The 15972-nt window shown below is 44.2% G+C and overlaps 1 protein-coding gene across 1 annotated transcript in view; it reads left to right on the top strand.

The window, feature by feature from the left end:
- Window positions 1–15972, top strand: part of ABCC2 (ATP binding cassette subfamily C member 2) — a 687938-nt gene that overhangs the window by 181903 nt on the left and 490063 nt on the right. The window lies entirely within an intron of this gene.

Below are 15972 nucleotides of genomic sequence, written 5' to 3'. Positions count from 1 at the left end.
ATCGCAGTTCCCTTAGGACCCACACGAGCCCTGTACCACTTCCACTTGATGATACTAGCTTCTTGTGCGTGTCCTATTCTATGAGTTTTAGGGGAGCTTACCACCCACTGCATGATAGGAATCTCAGGTATTAGAGCTACATCGTGCCCTAGCGTAGCTGTTCTGTATCCACCAAAGCCCAATAACATGCAAGTAGCTGTTTCTCAACTGGTGTATAACGCTCACCAGCATCAGGTAATTTCTTAGTCCAAAAACCTAAAGGTACTTTCGTTCTGCCTTGTTTTTGCCACAAACTCCAATTTGCATAAGAGCCTTGCACAGTCACGTTTAAATCGACAGCACAATCGCACACTGGCCACAAATATAAAGCATGTTGGATCGCCTTTTTCGCCAGCTCAAACGCGGTTTGCTGCACCTCACCCCACTCAAACGCATGCTTTTTACATGTAACCTTGTACATAGGGGCCAAAATCTGACTCAAATGGGGGATATGTTCTCTCCAGAATCCAAACAAACCAATAAACTTCTGAGTTTCTTTCTTATTCCGTGGTACAGCAAACTCCTTAATTTTCTGCTTCACTTGTGGAATCACTTCTCGATTTCTGCGATGGACCTTGCAATTTGTCAGGATTAATCTCCCATCCTCTACTCTGCAAATGAGTGACAATTTGGTCTAGCTGACATTGAACTTGCTCCTGTGTTTCACCTTGAATCATAATGCCATCAATATAATGACAAATCTGTACTCCTGAGCTCAAAGGTAATTCATCAAAATGCTCCGCCACTAGCCGGTGACAGATCGTTAGACTATGTAAATAGCCCTGGGGCAAACTTTGAAATGTCATTTGTCTGCCATTTCATGTAAAACTGAATTGTTCCTGACGTTCGGGGGCAATCGGAATGGAAAAGAAAGCATTAGCAATGTCGATAGTTGCATACCATGTTCCTGGGGGTGTCTGAATTTTCTCTATTAAAGTAATAATGTCTGGCACAGTAATGGTCAAAGAAGGCGTATGCTTGTTCAATTCGCGATAATCAACTGTCATACGCCAAGAATCACTCTTGCACACGGGCCACACTGGATTGGGAGATACTTCTCTCTATCGTCTTGATGATCTCAGAATTCATCTTTTCTCCCTCTATGGCGATCTTCGTCAACACATCCATCTGAATCTCTTCGGTCATGATCTTGTTTGTTAACTCTCCTGCTCCCTGCTCCCTTCCTTCTTATGTGACCTTGCTTTCGAAACATATCCCACAACTACGTCAATCTCTGCCACACTCACCCCATCCTTCAGTAGGGCAAGAAACATATCTTGTCTACTCAGTCGGTTGTTGTCTGTATGAACTTTGGATCTAGATGGTCTTTCTCCCTTCATCCATTCTCCTAGCTCGCCTAACTCGCGAACCGCTTCGATCACCTCAGCCAATGAATTTCCTGTCTGATTGATTAACAACGTCATCATCACCTGCTTATAAGCAGGGGGAGCAGTACGAATGATCTTGTTTCTCACGGAAGTATTAAGCACTCCCTCCATTAATCTGTGTGCAACATCTAAAAAAATAGAGGTTTTCATCTCCTCCTCTTTCAATCTCTGTGTCGCGTCTCTCAGTGTATACCATGGTTTCTCATTTACCAGCCAGTCTGATTCAGTTGGATATTTATGACTATAGCCAGCCACAGCCAATTGCAAAAAACTAATTTGCTCGTCACCTTCATAACGTCTGAAATGTTCTTGAACAGTTGGGTCTTTGCTTAACGTGCAGGACTTCACTGCATCGCCACGGTCTAACATTATGCCTGCAGCACCCAAATCAAAAATTCGAACCATCTATGTAAGTAAACTCTCACCAGATTTCTGCCAAAACCTGTCCAAAATATCATTGATTTCTTGTTGCGTAAAGTCCTCTGAGCTATCAAGAGGTACCCCATAAGGATGGTTAGGACCACCCTGCAATTTTCTTCGATGAATCAGTTGTGCCTGCACTTTCCTGCGCACTTCTGTTTTGTCTTCACTTTGAACTTTAACAGACTCTGCTCTGTTATTTTCCTCCTCACCTAATCCTGAAAACTCCGAAGAGTCCCAAATATTTCCATCCCACTTTTCAGGATCCCAATCAAGTCCTGCCTTTGCAATAGATAGACGTACCTTTGTGGTGTTAACTCTGCCTCTTATATGTCTGTACTTGTATTTAGCGATACGCACTGCAGCTTTTTCTGCAACACTTTGATAAGTTTCCAACTTATCTGAGAGCAATTTGTTCTGACAACTCAACAGCGTATTCACATTTTTCACTTCTACATATTGTTCTTCAAATTCTTTACACTCACGTTGTATTTTTACATATTTTTCATGCACTAATCTGTAAGCGTTTAACAAAATCCATCCTCTTCTTCCTAATATAGGAAGCTCCTCTCCCTTCACTACCGGCACTTTCTGTAAGCATGATACTACCTGAGCCGGTTTAGCCTCAAGCAAACACGAGTTCCAGTTTTCACTCCAACCCGTCGAATGAACCCACTCATGAGCCAGTACTCCATATGGAGTCAATTCCCATTCAGGAATCTCTACAGGTTATTGAAATTCGGTCTTTATTTTCCTAGAAAACATAATGTATCTTTTCTTTAAGATTCACTGAACCTCAATTCCGCAATTGTCACGACGCCAAAATTTTATCGATTTTCCCTGCACACTTTCCACCCGACTATCCTGTGAGTCACGACGCCAAAATGTAATGACTGATTTTTCCGCTTCTTCGGGTGTTTCAGCTGACTACGCAGTCATTACTCATCCGAGTCCCTTCCCATATTGCCTAAGAACACCACACTTCAGAATACTCACCTGAGAAAGGAATAGAACTAACTACTAAAGATGAAATAAGTCATAGCTCCGAGGGTATGTATACTTCCGACGAACAACGCGTACCTACGCGAGCAACGCACCCTGGTGCGAATTAGCAACGTCTCCCGATGAACAACGCGTACCTACGCGAGCAACGCACCCTGGTGCGAATCAGCAACGTCTCCAGACGAACAGCGCGTACCTACGCGAGCAACACCTTCCGGTGACCAATCAGTACATCCCTCGTACGCTATGTTGAGTTGATCTACTAATATTTTTGGTATTCCTGCTTAGGAGCCGATTTCCCTTCTGTATCTACAATTACTCATTAGAGGGGAAATAGCCCATCCCTCTGTAATCACATGGTGAAAAAGGGGCCCGACCTTCCTTTACAAAGAATAAGGACCAAATACACATTCCAAGGGTCTTTATTACATGATAATAAGGGTGACAAGAAAGAAATAATAACTAAATATCAACACATAGGTACATATAGAAAATGAAAGGCAAAATTAGATAAAGTTAAATATACATGGAACATCTCACCATATTACTAGGCATTTGTAGCTCGAAAAAAGGGTCCAACTCTCTCTCTGTCCATCTCTGGTTAGGCCAAGACTCTCTGCTCCACATGCACGTCTGCACCGTGAAGTTTCACCAGAATATCAAAGCTGCCAGACCATCATCTCGCCCTCACTTGTACCCGCTTTCACTAATATAGAACCTAGCCCTTTCTCGAAGCTTCTGGAAGAACCCGCCTACCGCTCTCATAGAATTCCTGTACCTCCTCATACCAGGTCCACAACAGCAGCTGGCCAAGCATTTGTTATGGCTCCGGCGTGGAGAGAGCACATTCCTCCGATAAGAACCGGTTCGTGCTGGTTCACTGCTAGCGAATAACATGTTGAAAGTAAAACATCGCTTTTCACCTAAAGAGACTCAGCAAGATGGTGTCAGAGAAGAACATGGCTTCGCTCGAAAACACAGGCCTTTAGGCCCGAAAAGGAGCAAAAACAGTGTATAAGGCAGCATAGGGTTGTCGAAGTCTATAGGCAAGCCCTGCAAATAGGTGGATTAAGAGTCGAAACTACATCATATACTGAGATGGTGGTGGGCAATGGTCGTAACCAAGCCAATCAGTACCGAGATCTCAGTAATTACACGCATCACTGGAGAAGCGCAATGCCATCGTGAGAGTCGCCATTGCATCACCGGAGAAGCGTGTCGCAGGGCCTGTCGCGGCTCCAAAGTAGAGTCGTCGCAAGGCTGCCAGGGCGTCATCGCATCGTCGAATCAAGGGCGCCATCTTCTCGCATCGCAACCGGATCATCGCATCGCATCAAGGTGCCATCTTGCGCACCGCAACGGGCCCACAGGCCGAGAATCTATGCATCACCTCTGCCCCGGTAAGGCTCACGACGAGTCCCCTACTCTGCGCAATCATTGAGGAAGGACGCAACCGTTCCCCCAGGTCACGGAACCGACGCATCTCCCCTTTTGCGAGCCTTTTGTTCACTTTGCGTTACGCATCCAGGCACTTTGTTGAGAACTTTGTTGCATCTACCAACAACTTGAACTAAGAGACTTTAATCATCCTTTAAGTAATCTTAAGTGTAGTATTGTGGATTTTTGTCGTTTATAGTCTTGTGTTGTCTATATAAAGAATACTTATTTTTATAAAACCGGTGTTGTGTCCATCTGTAGTGTTTTTACAGTATTACTGTGCATATTCACAAATGCTTAACACACTGCCTCTGAGATAAGCCTGTGTGCTCGTGCCAAGCTACCAAGCGCAGGGGTTATTAAGGAGTGTAATCCCCTTATCCTGACTTAGAAGCAAGGGTCCCTATTTGGACAAAGGTTAATATCATTGCCAACTATAAACCCCCAGATCTAACAAAATATATATATATATATATATATATATATATATATATATATATATATATATATATATATATATATATATATATATATATATATGAAACAGACGACCCCTCCGTGAAGAAAGCCAGAGGACACAGCAGGGAGTTTTCGGGAACGCTTTTAATGACAGCTTGTTAAGTGGCATGATGCATTTCGGCGCTTTGCCTTCCTCGGATGCCGCAAGCTTTGGCTGGGAACACTCCTCCTTACACCTTGATATTCACAGGCCCTCCCAATCAGAGGAGGTCAGCTGGCTCCACCTACTTGAAGGATGCGACTGCAGTTTGTAGGACTGCAGTTCCCATGATGCAGTATGCCGGTAAGTACCGTGTGTGGAGCCATGGAGTTAGTTCTAGTAATGAATGCTGTAAGTCCTGGCAAGGAATAGGGGTAAAGTCGAAGCGGAGTGCTTCCGTGAATAAAAGTCCAAGCAATTCCTCGGGTCCCCACGCGTTCATACCTCATTTCCAAAATCAGACCGAGCCTTGAAACAAAGGATACAGTGGTCCTGCTTCCCTCGTGAAGTCACGGGCTGTACACGACAGAAGCCACATGCCTGAATTTGAACGTGAGGCGGTCCTGCAAAATCCGATACCTCGGGTAATTAGCAGCAAGTCACCAGCATTCGCAGGACACTTTGAAGAACGGGTCCTCTCTCCGTGCTGCTGGCAAGCACGCAAACAATGAAACAGACGACCCCTCCGTGAAGAAAGCCAGAGGACACAGCAGGGAGTTTTCGGGAACGCTTTTAATGACAGCTTGTTAAGTGGCATGATGCATTTCGGCGCTTTGCCTTCCTCGGATGCCGCAAGCTTTGGCTGGGAACACTCCTCCTTACACCTTGATATTCACAGGCCCTCCCAATCAGAGGAGGTCAGCTGGCTCCACCTACTTGAAGGATGCGACTGCAGTTTGTAGGACTGCAGTTCCCATGATGCAGTATGACGGTAAGTACCGTGTGTGGAGCCATGGAGTTAGTTCTAGTAATGAATGCTGTAAGTCCTGGCAAGGAGTAGGGGTAAAGTCGAAGCGGAGTGCTTCCGTGAATAAAAGTCCAAGCAATTCCTCGGGTCCCCACGCGTTCATACCTCATTTCCAAAATCAGACCGAGCCTTGAAACAAAGGATACAGTGGTCCTGCTTCCCTCGTGAAGTCACGGGCTGTACACGACAGAAGCCACATGCCTGAATTTGAACGTGAGGCGGTCCTGCAAAATCCGATACCTCGGGTAATTAGCAGCAAGTCGCCAGCATTCGCAGGACACTTTGAAGAACGGGTCCTCTCTCCGTGCTGCTGGCAAGCACGCAAACAATGAAACAGACGACCCCTCCGTGAAGAAAGCCAGAGGACACAGCAGGGAGTTTTCGGGAACGCTTTTAATGACAGCTTGTTAAGTGGCATGATGCATTTCGGCGCTTTGCCTTCCTCGGATGCCGCAAGCTTTGGCTGGGAACACTCCTCCTTACACCTTGATATTCACAGGCCCTCCCAATCAGAGGAGGTCAGCTGGCTCCACCTACTTGAAGGATGCGACTGCAGTTTGTAGGACTGCAGTTCCCATGATGCAGTATGCCGGTAAGTACCGTGTGTGGAGCCATGGAGTTAGTTCTAGTAATGAATGCTGTAAGTCCTGGCAAGGAGTAGGGGTAAAGTCGAAGCGGAGTGCTTCCGTGAATAAAAGTCCAAGCAATTCCTCGGGTCCCCACGCGTTCATACCTCATTTCCAAAATCAGACCGAGCCTTGAAACAAAGGATACAGTGGTCCTGCTTCCCTCGTGAAGTCACGGGCTGTACACGACAGAAGCCACATGCCTGAATTTGAACGTGAGGCGGTCCTGCAAAATCCGATACCTCGGGTAATTAGCAGCAAGTCGCCAGCATTCGCAGGACACTTTGAAGAACGGGTCCTCTCTCCGTGCTGCTGGCAAGCACGCAAACAATGAAACAGACGACCCCTCCGTGAAGAAAGCCAGAGGACACAGCAGGGAGTTTTCGGGAACGCTTTTAATGACAGCTTGTTAAGTGGCATGATGCATTTCGGCGCTTTGCCTTCCTCGGATGCCGCAAGCTTTGGCTGGGAACACTCCTCCTTACACCTTGATATTCACAGGCCCTCCCAATCAGAGGAGGTCAGCTGGCTCCACCTACTTGAAGGATGCGACTGCAGTTTGTAGGACTGCAGTTCCCATGATGCAGTATGCCGGTAAGTACCGTGTGTGGAGCCATGGAGTTAGTTCTAGTAATGAATGCTGTAAGTCCTGGCAAGGAGTAGGGGTAAAGTCGAAGCGGAGTGCTTCCGTGAATAAAAGTCCAAGCAATTCCTCGGGTCCCCACGCGTTCATACCTCATTTCCAAAATCAGACCGAGCCTTGAAACAAAGGATACAGTGGTCCTGCTTCCCTCGTGAAGTCACGGGCTGTACACGACAGAAGCCACATGCCTGAATTTGAACGTGAGGCGGTCCTGCAAAATCCGATACCTCGGGTAATTAGCAGCAAGTCGCCAGCATTCGCAGGACACTTTGAAGAACGGGTCCTCTCTCCGTGCTGCTGGCAAGCACGCAAACAATGAAACAGACGACCCCTCCGTGAAGAAAGCCAGAGGACACAGCAGGGAGTTTTCGGGAACGCTTTTAATGACAGCTTGTTAAGTGGCATGATGCATTTCGGCGCTTTGCCTTCCTCGGATGCCGCAAGCTTTGGCTGGGAACACTCCTCCTTACACCTTGATATTCACAGGCCCTCCCAATCAGAGGAGGTCAGCTGGCTCCACCTACTTGAAGGATGCGACTGCAGTTTGTAGGACTGCAGTTCCCATGATGCAGTATGCCGGTAAGTACCGTGTGTGGAGCCATGGAGTTAGTTCTAGTAATGAATGCTGTAAGTCCTGGCAAGGAGTAGGGGTAAAGTCGAAGCGGAGTGCTTCCGTGAATAAAAGTCCAAGCAATTCCTCGGGTCCCCACGCGTTCATACCTCATTTCCAAAATCAGACCAGGTATATATATATTACCTACTGGCGGTAGCCAGTAGGTATATATAGTTAGGACCTAGTTTCCATAGGAAATCACCAACATTCTATTGGGAATAACTTTGGCGCCAGTTAATGAATCTACGTGAATTTCTCAAAGAAGTTGGCCCGTTACGCTCCGCTCCTTCCCTGAAAGTTTTAGGGGGGTTCGTCAAGTGGGGGCTGAGATAAAAGGGGGGTCCCAAAACGTGTTTTCCCCATGCAAATTTCCATAGGACCTTTAGACACGGCTACAGCCCGAACGGCTGAGCGGAATTATTTGAAATTTGGCAAAGTTGAAGAGACCGGTTCGCAGATTACGCTTTTCTTTATTTGGTGTAAATCCGTCCTGTATTTGCTGTGAAATTTGCATTCTAATTCAATTATATATCTATCGGCGCGCACACGTGCGCGCACCCTCCCCGCCTGCCTGCCTGAAATCGGGCCGCCGCGCTGCCCGCGGCGACCCGGAAGTGCTGGGGCCGGCCGGCCAATCCCAGCGCCGCCGGCCGGAAATGCCCGCACCCACCGCGAGGGGGGAAGAAGGAAGATGGCGGCGGACTCTGCAGGGCTCCCGTGATGGGAGGGAGCCCTGCTACCTGGATCAGAAGCGTCGTCTGCGGCTGGGGCTCCCGTGTGCTGAGGGAGCCCCGAGGAGAGAAGGAAGCCGCCGGCACCAGGACGATGAAGAGGAGGCGGGATGGACAGGTGCGGGGCTCCCCTGTGCCGAGGGAGCCCCGGAGACCAAGAGGGAGGCTGGAGCAGTGGCGGAGGGGGCGCGGGGCACATTGTCGGTGCCCGCCCCCGCCGCAGTCCAGCTGCTAATTGGCCAGCTCCCTTCCCTCGCACTCCCTGCTAATTCCTCGCTTGTCATTCTGCGGGAGTTGGGCAGCTCTGAGGTGACGGCTCAGCCCCCAGCTCCCGCCTGGTGCCCGCCGGCCCCCGAGGAGGGGGCTCGGTAAATTAGCAGCTGTGCCGTATAATCAGGCCCGGGCCAGTGCGTGCCAGGGCCGCTTAACCAGGTGAGCTCTCGCCATCTAATGGGCTGCGAGCTGTGACATAGATGCAAAGTTATCAATTAAACTGCGCACATACCATCCGATGCCAGTCTGGGGTCAGAGGCAGGTTACCAGGGAATGCTGCTCCAAAATCGCTCTTAAATGGGAGCCGGTGAGAACAGTCAATGTGTTTCTTAATCATTTTTTTAATGGAACATTTCATAAGCAGTTTGCTATTGCTGCCTACCATTTTATCACTTTCTGCTTGGCTGATTTTCAAGCAAAGCAAGCACTATATTCCAAGTCATGTTAAATTTGAAAAGAGTGTATAGAATTCTAAACCCATTATAAGGGGTATGTGATAATGGGGCGTGGGTAGTGCCTTCGACGTGTAATGTATTCGCAGACAGGTAACAATGTAACGCCCTTCAGGGATGTTCAAAGGCATCATCAAAAAGGCCCCAGCCCAGTTTTTTAATGAGTTTGAGGTCCTCATTTGTCTGCGTGAACATCCCTTCTTGTAACGCATCCATGTGTCATAAACTCATTTCTACAAGGGACTTGTTTAAGACAGATTACAATTCGTTTATGAGTTGTACACATGTAGCGAACTCTCATGTATCCGCAGGATAACCGTGTTATTTCAACTAAAACAAATATATTGGTGGAAGGCGAAAAAAACATATAGAGCAAGAATCTTATTAAATGTTCAAAAAATTTTCTTTATATTGTAACAAAAGTAGGGAGACAAATACAAATAAAGTAAAGCAAGCAAGTCATGAACAGAGATCAATCAAATTACCACTACAGTTCATAACTCAAAACATCAACTCCAGATATTTAAGGACACAACCATGACTCCTTAAGACCTTCCTCAGGACAAAAAACATAAGCATATACTTGTGACCCCTTTTTCGAGTCAATCCTGTTGTAACTTTAAGGTCAACGTAATCTTAATAGACTCTTAGCAGTAGTCTTGATAATCTGAGTGATTTGTATCTCATAGGTTAGTATAAGCTCAGAATTTCCTTTATCATGAGCAGTCATTTATTTTAATCCTTTTGATTTATTGACCTTGTGTTCCAATGACCAATCTCGAGTTTCGATATGTAATCCTCCCTCCTGCGTTCTCTCGGTGTGGAAAACGACATTGTCAAAAGGATTAAGGAGTCATACAACAAAAGACCGAAACGTCGACTACTGAGTCCATTACTTCATCTACTATTATCTACACAAGTGACCTTTACTTTAAGAAAAGGAGTTTTTCCTGCATAAAAAACACCGTCCTGATGATGGTCTAACAGACGGCTGCTACCTAGACCGAAACGTCGACACTCCATCATCTCCTGTTTTGTTGCTCTGTCACCAGTTCACAATCCATTTTTATTAATTAATTTTGGTTGTGTCCTTAAATATCTGGAGTTGATGTTTTGAGTTATGAACTGTAGTGGTAATTTGATTGATCTCTGTTCATGATTTGCTTGCTTTACTTTATTTGTATTTGTCTCCCTACTTTTGTTACAATATAAAGAAAATTTTTTGAACATTTAATACGATTCTTGCTCTATATGTTTTTTTCGCCTTCCACCAATATATTTGTTTTAGTTGAAATAACACGGTTATCCTGCGGATACATGAGAGTTCGCTACATGTGTACAACTCATAAACGAATTGTAATCTGTCTTAAACAAGTCCCTTGTAGCACCCCTTGACCTCAACTACTTTGTGCCCAAGCCTACAAGGGTATATTGGGTTTCCCCTGCCTGTAACAATAAACTCATTTCTGGCACAGATGTATTCAGGTGTTATTTTCTTTATTTCTTTGTATTAGGGCAGCACACCTGTTCTGCGGGTGACGATAAATTCATTGTGTGCGGACTGTTGCACAATGCACGGCTACTGCTGCCTTTTGGGCGTGTGAGTGAAGCTTGCACGGATGCTGTCTGTGCTCAACCGGATCTCTTTGTGAGAGGTGCGTTCACTGCTCTAATCGAATCTGCAAAAGGGGGAATATCAACCTCGATTTTTATTTTTTGGGCCGCGTGGCTCTACCATTTGGGAATTGCTATGTACTCACTCTCTGTTATACCTATTTGAGATATGTGCCAAATACTCCCTTTGTGAAGCTACCTAAGGGATAACCCTGCTGTATGAAGTCTGTAAAATCTCTGTAACTCGAGAGGCTACTTTTATTGACAGGTGATTCAGGCTTCCAAATTTGTTTTAATTTAACGTGGAACTTTTCTCTCCAAAGACTTAGTAGCAGATTTAATAATAAGTCAGGCAACGCAGCACATTGCGTGACAGGGATAGGCTAGGAGCGCATCATGTCTACAAAGATATGACCCATTCCTGCTCCCTCCCTGCGCTGGCACACTGATGGTGAAAGGGAGCCTGCCTTGCAGCCAGGATTGTTTTTGTGCAAGAAGGTACACCTTCCTTCAGAAAAACAATGAGCTGAGGCTTTTTCCTCTTTCCACGTGTGCGGCACATATAGTAATCGGAAAAAAAGGAGGAGAAACAAACATATTTCTCCTTGTTGTGCCTCACCTTGGAAAACGCATCATTTAGCCTTTTGACGCATTCCCATGTTTACTATTCTAGCATTTTGTTTGTTGCCATGGAAGGGCCAAGAGTGTAATCCTTTTTTTAAGTTTATACAATTGAAAGCACATCAGCACTTTAAAAATGGCAGTTAATGTTTCCAAAATAACAAGTGAGCATGGCTCGGGAGAGCTGAAACAGGTCTTGTGTTTTCACAATATAATACTAAATATGCACAAGTCGTTTCTGTATTTCTATGGATTTGTGCTTGCCATGACGTCTCAGATCAAGTGAAAGTATTAGGCCTTTCCACCGTTGTATACGTTTTGCAGCCCAGTCAGCCCAGTCAGACTTTCAAGCGACCTGGAAGGATAAGGTCAGTCAGGCATCGGCAGGTGCGCTCATACAGTCAACAGCAAAGGAGACCAGCTCTGCGTGGCTCGCCCAATGTGCCGTGGAAGCGCTGTACACAGTGGGGGAACAAAAGTTGGGTGGGGGCCCCTGTGAGGTACACGGAGGGTCCCCGCTCCAGATTTAATCTGGAGTTCTCAGGACTGAGTATTGTGCTGAGGGGGCCCCCTGCAGCTTGCCCCCATACTGCAAGAGCTGCGGGGGCCTCTGTTACGCGCCTGGCTGTAAAAGGAGAGTGTGGAAAAGGGTAAGCACTGAATATTTCATACTATGAACTGTGTATTGGCACACACTATTTGGTGTTCAGTGGGATATGGCCTTTCCCAGATAATGCCAGGCCGGTGTGAATGGTATGAGTAGTCTGATTCACAGCATAGGGAGGCAGCCGGGTCATGCCTATATTTTCATTAGTTTGAATTCAACCATGGCGGCTGCGACTGTGTGTAATTAGAAGGCCTTGCCGCAGCGCATTCTGTCAGCCTGGAGTGGCTCTTCCGAGTGTCAGGGGGATGCGGTCGGTAAGACGCAGGTGGGCGTGTCCACACAGCCGATGTGCTGTGGAAGCGCTGAACAGGGAAAGCTCACAAAAGGGTAGATGCTGATTATTACAAAAATGTGAGCCTTTTAGTGCTAGGTGTATTGGTACTTGTTCCGTGGGTGGGCGATGGGTTATGACGTGTTCCAGTTATGCTAGGCCATTCGCATATTAAAGGGGGAGCTGCGCCGTGGCAACAAACTTGATACCCATGATCACTCACTTTCTGTTCAGTTAGATGGTAGTAGGCAATATTCCCTGTCTCTTTCTATTACAGCGATCACAATACATCTTCAATCACAGGCCTTACCTAGTTGTAGGGATGGGAAAGGCCCTGTTGGTGGCCACCGGACGCTTGGTTCAGGGTACGATGTTTGATGCAGTAGGGAGTCAGGGAGAATTTTCAAAGCCTGAGTCTCTATCCCTACATGTTCTGATGCCCTATCCCTGTATTATGGAGCATTGATGGAGATCTTGGCCCATTATAGAGGATGAAATGCGGCACAGTGGAGATAAAGCTTGGTTCAAGTGGCTATTTTCCTCCGCATCAGGCCATGCCCCCCTCATGTTCCCTTTATTCTATCCTCATGGGACCATTGTTCCAGTTTCCCAATTTATCTTTCATCTTGTTTACTGGAGGGAGGGCTAATCTCAGCTTCCCCCTCTCAAATTCCATGACCTTCTATAAGTGTAAATTCAGGGTATCAGCTAGATTCAAGTCTCCCAAGATATTACCTACTTAAGTTAGTGACAGTGACACCCATCGGTGATGGTGACTGCTTTGGTGAAGAATTGGTAAGCACATCTGGGGACGTGCCTGGGAAAAATCTGTGCTAGGCGGCTTAGAAAGCCAGATACAACAGCACATCCTACCAGGATTCTTATCAGGGTACCCTCCCCAGAGTCTATCACACTTTCTTTTCTCTTCATCAGTTTTCCTAACTAGTCTGTTATGTAACTCAGATGAATCTCCATGGCCATGTTCGCTATATAAGAAGCCATACACATGTAATGGTTACAGCTATAGATATTAGCTTTTAAAAAACCAATGAAATTCACTGAAAAAACCATAGGTTATAGACCATATATAGTTAGGAATTTGCATTTACAAAACCTTACAAATTCACTGAAAAAACCATAGGTTAGAGACCATATATAGTTAGCTGGATATTTCATTGATATAAAACCAATGAAATTCCGTATATAGTTAGTTGCACTAACTATATATTTCGCGCATTCGCAATCCAATGTTGATGATGTCACATATTACATCATTCATGACATGGTCAGTGACATCACTGATGACATCACTCATGACATCACTGATGACATCACTGATGACATCTAATTTGACATCAACGATCACACCACTGATGATATACTTCATGTGATAATACAATGCACCTCCTTACACTCTAATATAACCTCTGTTACACCTAGTGTTAAATACAGAGTATCATTTTTGAAACCATTGACACACGAATACCAGTTACTACATACGCACACACTGATTCCTACGTCTACACACACATTCACTCATTCAGCCATACAATCACTCGTACATACAGTCACTCATTATTACAACACTATCATATGCACTCATACACCTATGCAGACACTCACACACTGCCACTCATCCATGGAGTTACTCACACACCTAGTCAGTCCTGTAGAGAATTAATCAAACTTTGATTTCTTCATCTATACAGTTAAACACAGAACAGCTTACATTTTCACAGATATACTAACACATACTTACTCACTTATACAATCAAATCCTTCATCCATACTCTTATACATCCACTCATTCTTCAATATGTAAAACATATTTAAACTTTACAAAAACACACAGACACTGGATGATGTCATCAGTGATGTCATTTGAGATGTCATGAGTGATGTCATCAGTGATGTCACTGACCATGTCATGAATGATGTAATATGTGACATCATCAGCATTGGATTGCGAATGCGCAAAATATATAGTTAGTGCAACTAACTATATACGGAATTTCATTGGTTTTATATCAATGAAATATCCAGCTAACTATATATGGTCTCTAAATGCAAATTCCTAACTATATATGGTCTATAACCTATGTTTTTTTCAGTGAATATATATATATATATATATATATATATATATATATATATATATATATATATATATATATATATATATATATATATATATATATATATATATATATATATATATATATATCCGACTTGTCTTCAAAGTGCTTCGCTGCACTGACAGGTATGCAGACTGCAAAAATACTCCAGAGTCAGTCTTCAGATTCCAATTTTTTTTTTTATTTCATTGTGGTGCAAGCCATCAGACGCGTTTAGGACTTGACGTCCTTGCTCACTGATGGAAAGTGACTGAGCAACCGCTATAATATAGAATCTTCACACACAAAAGCGCGCCATTCTTTAACCTCAAATCAACATAAAAAGAGGACTGTGGTACCACATATGATCCTTAAGGTGATGTCAATAGTGGCGCCATTTTAAAACATGCTTTAGCCATGGAAAACAGTGTTAAACTTTGGCTCTGGCGTTGGTACATCCCATATAGATGTTGCATGAGCAAAAATGACATTATAATCATATATACATGCCTAATAAAAAATAGGTGCCATGTGCATTACTTAAATTTAAAAACAACCCGTAAAAGTGCAAACGTCATACACTTACTTGTCAGTGAATAAATCGAACATGCAATGCTTTTGTTGGACAACCCTTTCTAATCATTTAAAGTGAAATGGGTCTTGACTTTAGGGTTTAGGGTAGATAAGGTGCAATGAGGTGTATATCGTATATATATACTTTCTGTCGTAGGTAGTGCTATTTCCTTGTAGCAAAATAGTAGGTGTGGTTGTGCTGCAAAAAACTTAAGTCTAGGTTTGAAACAGTTTTTATTAAGCAATCACAAATATACATTCTTAGGAAAGTGTAGCTGTATATATCAGAGGGGTGACAAATTAAAACGCTATTCATAAAATATCCCTTTAGTGTAGTCACACCCTCCTTTTTTTGTCACCTATAATTTGTAAAAGTGTTGCCCCATATTCTTGTTAATATAAGAGGGCCTCAGTTACTTTTAGATAAAGTATAAAAGAAGTCCTACACAAAACACTCCCGCACTACATCATCTTAGGTCACAACAACAATAACAAGTAACAAACAGTTAAACACAATGACGTCATATTACCTAGAAATGTACGCTTCATCAAAACATTAAATAAAGCACTATGTGTACAATTTTTTTTTCACGGACTCCAATTTTATAAAATATTAGCAGTGTTACAAACTGGTAGGTAGTAAGTTATGAATGGAAATAACTGTAGTAAATGTTGTTAATATCTCGCAGAGATAGATCTCCAACCCCTCTGAAGTACTATAAGTTCACAGTATTAAAATATACATGGTGACTTTATAGTATTCCACAGGAGAAGAAGAATAAGGAGCACAGCAAAAAAAAATGTTTACAATCTCTATTCTGTAGAAGTCTGGAAAGTTTTGTCGTAGTGCTTAGAGTTCGCTCACTGCTCTGCTAACAGATCGCGTACTCCTTTAAGAATATATAGGAAAGTAGTAATATATACAATACTATTCCTATATATTCTATAGGGAGAACGGGAATAGGAACCACAACAAAGAAAAAGATAAATACCAAAATATCAATTAAGAAACGTAGGGTTTA

The sequence above is a fragment of the Lissotriton vulgaris genome, chromosome 5 (genome assembly GCF_964263255.1).
Source record: "Lissotriton vulgaris chromosome 5, aLisVul1.2, whole genome shotgun sequence".
Classification (NCBI taxonomy): domain Eukaryota; kingdom Metazoa; phylum Chordata; class Amphibia; order Caudata; family Salamandridae; genus Lissotriton; species Lissotriton vulgaris.
The sequence above is the reverse complement of the archived record's forward strand: the minus strand, read 5'-3'. Positions and strand labels throughout refer to the sequence as shown.